Source organism: Portunus trituberculatus, chromosome 23 (assembly GCF_017591435.1).
Source record: "Portunus trituberculatus isolate SZX2019 chromosome 23, ASM1759143v1, whole genome shotgun sequence".
NCBI lineage: Eukaryota > Metazoa > Arthropoda > Malacostraca > Decapoda > Portunidae > Portunus > Portunus trituberculatus.
Window position 1 is genome coordinate 7,104,770 of NC_059277.1, and position 7,500 is coordinate 7,112,269.

The 7,500-nt window shown below is 39.9% G+C and overlaps 1 protein-coding gene across 1 annotated transcript in view; it reads left to right on the plus strand.

The window, feature by feature from the left end:
• Positions 1-7,500, plus strand: part of LOC123507616 (proline-rich extensin-like protein EPR1) — a 40,017-nt gene that overhangs the window by 30,616 nt on the left and 1,901 nt on the right. The gene's annotated exons all lie outside the window — the stretch shown is intronic.

Sequence of the window (7,500 nt, forward strand, 5' to 3'; positions counted from 1 at the left end):
ATCAGTGGGCCTTTTAAATCAGTGAGCCTTTTAAATCAGTGAACCTCTTAAATCAGTGAGCCTTTTAAATCAGTGGACCTTTTAAATCAGTGGACCTTTTAAATCAGTGGGCCTTTTAAATCAGTGGGCCTCTTAAATCAGTGGACCTTTTAAATCAGTGGACCTTTTAAATCAGTGGACCTTTTAAATCAGTGGGCCTCTTAAATCAGTGGACCTTTTAAATCAGTGGGCCTTTTAAATCAGTGAGCCTTTTAAATCAGTGGACCTTTTAAATCAGTGGGCCTTTTAAATCAGTGGACCTTTTAAATCAGTGAGCCTTTTAAATCAGTGGACCTTTTAAATCAGTAGACCTTTTAAATTAGTGGACCTTTTAAATCAGTGGACCTTTTAAATCAGTGGACCTTTTAAATCAGTGGACCTTTTAAATCAGTAGACCTTTTAAATTAGTGGACCTTTTAAATCAGTGGACCTTTTAAATCAGTAGACCTTTTAAAATTAGTGGACCTTTTAAATCAGTGGACCTTTTAAATCAGTAGACCTTTTAAATCAGTGGACCTTTTAAATCAGTGGACCTTTTAAATCAGTGGGCCTTTTAAATCAGTGGGCTTTTTTTGATAATGGGTCTTTTCGGATCAGTGGGTCTTTCCTTGATAATGGTTCTTGTTTTCAATGGGTCTTTGTAAATAATGGGCCTTGTTTTCAATGGACCTTTCTTTTAATCGGTGGGCCTTTTTTTATAGTGGGCCTTGTTATCAGTGGGTCTTTTAAATCAGTGGGTCTTTTAAATCAGTGGGTCTTTTAATCAGTGGGCCTTGTTATCAGTGGGTCTTTTTTGATAGTGGGTCTTTTTAATCAGTGGGTCTTTTTTGATAGTGGACCTTGTTATCAGTGGGTCTTTTAAATCAGTGGGCCTTTTCAATATAGAGCCTTTCATTCCAATAGTGTGTCATTTTTTTCATTCAGTGGGCCTTTTTTTGATGGTAGACCTTGTTATCTGTGACCCTTTCTTTAATAATGGGCCTTTTTTTTAACCATTTTTGTTGCCCTTGACCGGCTTTCCCCTCTTACATTAAAAAGACGCTGATATTTTTGATAAGAACTTCATTTATGTGCATGTGTTCTTTATACCAAACCTTCAAGGACAATATGGAAAGCAAAATGGTGTGATATATATTTTTACGACAAACAAATCTTGAAGTCACTATTATACGAGTTAGCAATACTAGATACTTAAAAGAAATGTATAAATGTGTAAATTTAGATAAAGCCTTTTGAAATAGTGGAGGTGAAGCAAAGAAGTGATTGAGAATACGAGCCCCGCCCTCTCTCTCTCTCTCTCTCTCTCTCTCTCCTGACTCTAGCGTGGAGAGTAAGCTAGTAATTACACGAACGAAGACGGTGACTAATGTATCGACTTCGAGGAAATATTGCGAAATACCCGGAAACCCGCCGCCAGTCACAACCGCATACACGCACGCATTGACTTTCCATCCGTCACCGCTAGAGGGCTTGTGGGTAATGCTGTCTGCTGGGAATGGCGCGTAAGTCTCCCCCCGTAAGTCAGCCTTGTAAGTCAAAGGTGTAACTCAATCATAAGAGTCATTTTCCTTGGTGGACTTAACCCCTCCAGTACCAAGACGCGTTTTTATACTCATTCTTCTTACTATTTGGCGGTTTTATACAGCTTCAGAACTTATGTGGGGGATTAAGAAATAGTGAAGACTGTAGCCATTAATCTTCTGACCACCACAGTAAATAAAGTCGTCTAATCAGTAATCACGCACAAAACTCATGGGGAAAAAGTGTCCCAGTAATGAAGGAATTAAAATGAAGTGTAAGTAAAGGAATGATTTAAGTAAGTGAAGAATTGATGAAAAGTGAGGTTCTTAGAAAAAAAAACCACTAGTAGTAGAAATAAAGAGCTATTTTCCTTGAGAGAGAGAGAGAGAGAGAGAGAGAGAGAGAGAGAGAGAGATATCAGATGTGAGTAAGCCTGGAATCTCCTGACGAAGGCCACTGTGGCAAATAGTTGACATAAAAAGAAATGAATGTTGGGTCTCTCTCTCTCTCTCTCTCTCTCTCTCTCTCTCTCTCTCTCTCTCTCTCTCTCTCTCTCTCTCTCTCTCTCTCTCTCTCTCTCTCAAGTATTAATGACTTTCGCGTCTCCCTAGCCTAAAGGAGTGTGTGTGTGTGTGTGTGTGTGTGTGTGTGTGTGTGTGTGTGTGTGTGTGTGTGTGTGTGTGTGTGTGTGTGATTGGATCTTACTGCCTGCGGACACTTCTCTCTCTCTCTCTCTCTCTCTCTCTCTCTCTCTCTCTCTCTCTCTCTCTCTCTCTCTCTCTCTCTCTCTCTCTCTCTCTCTCTCTCTCTCTCTCTCTCTCTCTCTCTCTCTCTCTCTCTCTCTCTCAAGGTTATGGGAAGGCTTTGTGGTGTGTGTGTGTGTGTGTGTGTGTGTGTGTGTGTGTGTGTGTGTGTGTGTGTGTGTGTGTGTGTGTGTGTGTGTGTGTGTGTGTGTGTGTGTGTGTGTGTGTGTGTGTGTGTGTGTGTGTAGTGAAGTGATCTTTGTGTAGGTTGGCAGATATGTGTGTGGGTGGAGAGTCTCTCTCTCTCTCTCTCTCTCTCTCTCTCTCTCTCTCTCTCTCTCTCTCTCTCTCTCTCTCTCTCTCTCTCTCTCTCTCTCTCTCTGTGTGTGTGTGTGTGTGTGTGTGTGTGTGTGTGTGTGTGTGTGTGTGTGTGTGTTTCTCTCTCTTTCTCTCTCTCTCTTCTTTCTCTCTCTCTTGTCTCTGTGTGCCAAAACATCCCAAGCTCTTTTATGGGGCCTTGCTATACCACATTTTTTCACACACACACACACACACACACACACACACACACACACACACACACACACACACACACACACACACACACCGCGTAGTGTAATGGTTAGCACGCTCGACTCACAATCGAGAAGGCCGGGTTCGAGTCCCGGTAAGCGGCGAGGCAAATGGGCAAGCCTCTTAATGTGTGACCCCTGTTCACCTAACAGTAAACAGGTACAGGGGATGTAAGTCGAGGGGTTGTGGCCTCGCTTTCCCAGTGTGTGGAGTGTGTTGTGGTCTCAGTCCTACCCGAAGATCGGTCTATGAGCTCTGAGCTCGCTCCGTAATGGGGAAGACTGGCTGGATGACCAGCAGACAACCGTGGTGAATTACACACGGAGAGAGAGAGAGAGAGAGAGAGAGAGAGAGAGAGAGAGAGAGAGAGAGAGAGAGAGAGAGAGAGAGAGAGAGAGAGCTCTCGAGAATGTGTTAGAAGCTGCTTGTCTAAATGTGTGTGTGTGTGTGTGTGTGTGTGTGTGTGTGTGTGTGTGTGTGTGTGTTGGGCCACCTGGCAAATGCATAATTATCTGGTTAACTTTACGCTGCTGCTGTTTTTCGCAAAGTATTTTTACATTTTCGTATTTGTCTTGCTTGGTTTTGTCGATTTTCTGATGTTTTCTCTTCCTATTTCTTGTTTTTTTCTTTTCTTTCATTTTTTTCTTTTTATCTCTTTTTTCTTTCTTTCTTCAGTTTTCTCTTCTTTTTTTTCAGTTTTTTTTTTTTTTCTTTCCTTTCTCTCTTTTCTTTCTTCTTTCTTTTTCTTTCTTATCTTTTTCTTTTTCTTTCCTTTCATTTTCTTTCTTTTCTTTCTTTCTGTTCTGCTTTTCTCTTCGTCTTTCTTTTCTTTTCCTTCTTTTCTTTTCTTTCTTGTTTTTCTTTTCCTTTTGTTTCTCCTTTTGTCGACTTTCTTCTGTTTTCCTCTTCCTCTTTCTTGTTTTCCTTTCTTTTATCTTATTTCTCTTTTGCTTTTCTTGTCCTATCTTTCTTTTCAGGGATAGATTTTTTTTCTTCGTTGGTTTCATTTTTTTTTTTTCCTTTTTTCATCTTTGTTTTTACGAAGTTGTTTTTTTGTTTCTTGATATTTTATTCTTTTATTTTTTTTTTTTTCATTTTTTTTTTTTTACTTCATTTTGTTTCCTTCATTTTCTTGACTTTTTTCCGTGTTTTTTTTTTTTTGTTTCTTCATTTCCTTTCCTTTATTTTATTTCCTTTTCTGATTTGTTTTCTTTTCTGTTCCTTGATTTTCTTCCTTTTTGTTTTGTTTTTCTGTTTCTTCATTTTCTTTCCTCCATTTTCATTCTTTTTTCCATTCCTTTTCCTGTTTTTTCTTCTTTTTTTTCTGTTCCTTCATTTTCTTTCCTCCATTTTCATTCCTTTTTCCATTCCTTAATTTCCTACGTTCTTTACTTTTTCTTCCCTTTAATTTGCGTTCATTCATTTCCTCTTTCCTTGCTTTCTTTCCTGTCTTTCCCTGCATCTTATTTAATCCTCGCTTGGTGCAGTGTTTTCCTTTCCACTGTTTTCTTTCTTCTTTATTTTCCAAGACGTTGAATTTATACCGGTAATTATGTGGTTAATTACCGTCATTTACCTGTCAATTAGCGTTGTTTACTATTCGTGTGTTGCATCCAGCACGAAATGTTAACAGGGATGTGTATTAATTTATCCTTTATTGAAACGTTTAGTGTTGTGAAGGATTGTGGTCTGTATTCTGAAAAGGTTTGCTCTCTCTGTCTCTCTCTCTCTCTCCCAATACTGCTTTCCATAGGTTCTAGTTGAAGATACTTGTGTTCTTCAGCCCCTTCAGTACCGTGACACTTTTCGCTATTCATTCTGGTTACTATTTGGTGATTTTATACAGCTTTAGAAACTTATGTGGGGATTAGAATAGTGAAGACTGTGGCCATTAAACTTCTGATCCCTATAGACTCTTTCATTTGCAAATAAAGCCGTCTAATCATACCCAAACTAAAGGTAAAAATGCGTCCCAGTGCTGAAGGGGGTTAAGGGTGTTTTGGGGGTTCTGGTGAGCGTGGTGTGTGTGGTGGTGAATGAGGAAGACTCTTTTTTGGCACCACCATCATGTGTCTGGGACTCTTTCACCTTTTAGATTTCGTGTGGTGGTGGTGGTGGTGGAGGTGGTGGCGTGTCCTGCCTCAAGTCTGGCACGAAGAGGGTCAGAAAGTCATAAAGAAGTGAATTATTTTTATTAAAACATAACTTTCTTTCATATCCTCGCCCTTTCCTCAGCTGCTAACCGACCTGCCTTCTTTATCGTTTATCCGTGGTTAATTTACTCAATGAAGTGACCTCATTGCATGGCTCCACTAATGCCAAGACACACACACACAGACACAGACACAGACACAGACACAGACCCAAACACAGACACAGACATAGACATAGACACAAACACAGACACAAACAGAAACACAGACACAAACGCAGACACAGACCCAGAAACAGACACAGAGATAAATACAGGACACAGAGACAGACACAGACATAGACACAGACCCAAAACACAGACCCAAACACAGACACACACACACACACACACACACACACACAGATACAGCGCGAGGAATGTTACTGTGCCTCTCTGTGTGTCCGTCCGGCTCTCTTATTTTGCCCCGGGATGGCATTGTCCCCTTGAGTGTGCTGCTTTAGTGTCTACGGGGACGGTCAGGGGGAATCACGCGTCGCCATCACCGCTAATGAATTTTCACTCCAGACTTTTAAGGTGCGCTGGTGTGGTGTAGGTCTGGCTGCATTGTCACCACTAATGAGGAAGGCCACTTTTTTCTGTTGCCACAAAGGTAAATCAGGTTCTCATTGTTGTTTTTCATGTTAATCTGTGTCAGGTTACCACTTTAATCTCCAAAACACACTTGTAAAATGAGATTATGAGGAAGTCTGCTTTTCTTTTCTAATGCCACAAAGTTGAATCGGTTTCTCAGTGCTTTTTTTCCCATTAATCCGTGTCAAATGACCACTTTAATCTTCAAAACACACTTATAAAATGAGATTATGAGGAAGTCTGCTTTCTTTTTTTCTAATGCCACAAAGATAAATCGGGTTCTCATTGCTATTTTTCCCATTAATTCGTGTCAAATAACCACTTTAATCTTCAAAACACACTTGTAAACTTCATTTGAATTCCACGGCAGCTTGTTAGATAAAGTTTGGCCGAAGTGTTAAAAAATGGCGGGACAAGTGTGGTGGCTGCATGTGGCTGACGAATGGAAGGAACTCAGTGATCATGTTAGTGCTGAGTCATTAGTGAGCTTTAAAAGAAGACAAGATGAGCTGATGGATGGGGATGATACATGAAGTAGCTTTGCTCATACAGGGGCTGCTAACCTGTAGACCTAATATAACAGTCTCTTGCAGCTTCCGTCATTGTCTTATGCTCTTATCACCATCACTGTGTTGTTCTTTCACTGCTGGACGACTGTTACTCTTAATCACTTTATCACTGCCTTCTTTTTATATATATATTTTTTGTACTTTAGTTTTTTGTAGCGTAATAACAAACCAGTCCTTTATTTTTTCCATTTTTTTTTCCTTATATGTCCATGAAAACGTCTGTATTTTGAATGTTACGGACCAATGTTAGTTAAGGTAGGTTATTAGTTTAGGTTGCATTGAGTTAAGTTAAGGTTTATGGTTAGATTAAATTGGGTTAAGTCACGTAATATTAGTTAAGGCGAGGTAAGCAACACGTTTCACCCCAAGTCATCCATCACCTTTACTACCAAATGCCGGTGCGAAAAGCCAACGCGATATTAACATTTTAGAAACACCACTTGCGTTCATAGAGTTATTGAAAGTTTTACTCGCGCCAAAACCCTGAATACTGAAAAATGTGGCGCTTACTTCAGAGAGAGAGAGAGAGAGAGAGAGAGAGAGAGAGAGAGAGAGAGAGAGAGAGAAGAAAGGTGTTATTATAATAGCAGCAGCAGCAGCAGTAGTAGTAGTAGTAGTAGTAGTAGTAGTAGTAGTAGTAGTAGTAGTAGTAGTAGTAGTAGTAGAAGCAATAACAATAACAGGAACAGTAGTAGTGGTTGTACTAGCAGTAGTAGCTGTAGTAGTAGTAGTAGTAGCAATAGTAGTAGTAGTAGTAGTAGTAGCAGTAGCAGTAGTAGTAGTAGTAGTAGTAGTAGTAGTAGTAGTAGTATAGTAGTAGTTCATTATCACATACATCATAAACAACCTCGTAAAGACCAACAAATCTGCTTCTGTACGTTCCTCCTTTGCGTTGATCGTTGAACTGGAACCGAAAAAAAAAAAAAAAAAATCATTGCAATACATAATCAAAATACTTCAAAATATGCCTTCAACTTTTTGCCTCTGCTTCCTGTATTCCCGCTGTAATTTCTCCAGTCCTTGTCGTGTGTCTTTTACCATTACCTTCTTGCAGTGTGTAATAAACGTCTTGTATTTTCTTTCTCTTTCTTTCCCGCCGCTCGTAGTAAAAAGATCAGTGTTTTGTTAATGCTGGAACTGGAAGGATGAAGTGTGTACGTGGCGGCAAACCAAGGTGACGCCACACACACACACACACACACACACACACACACACAGAGAGAGAGAGAGAGAGAGAGAGAGAGAGAGAGAGAGAGAGAGAGAGAGAGAG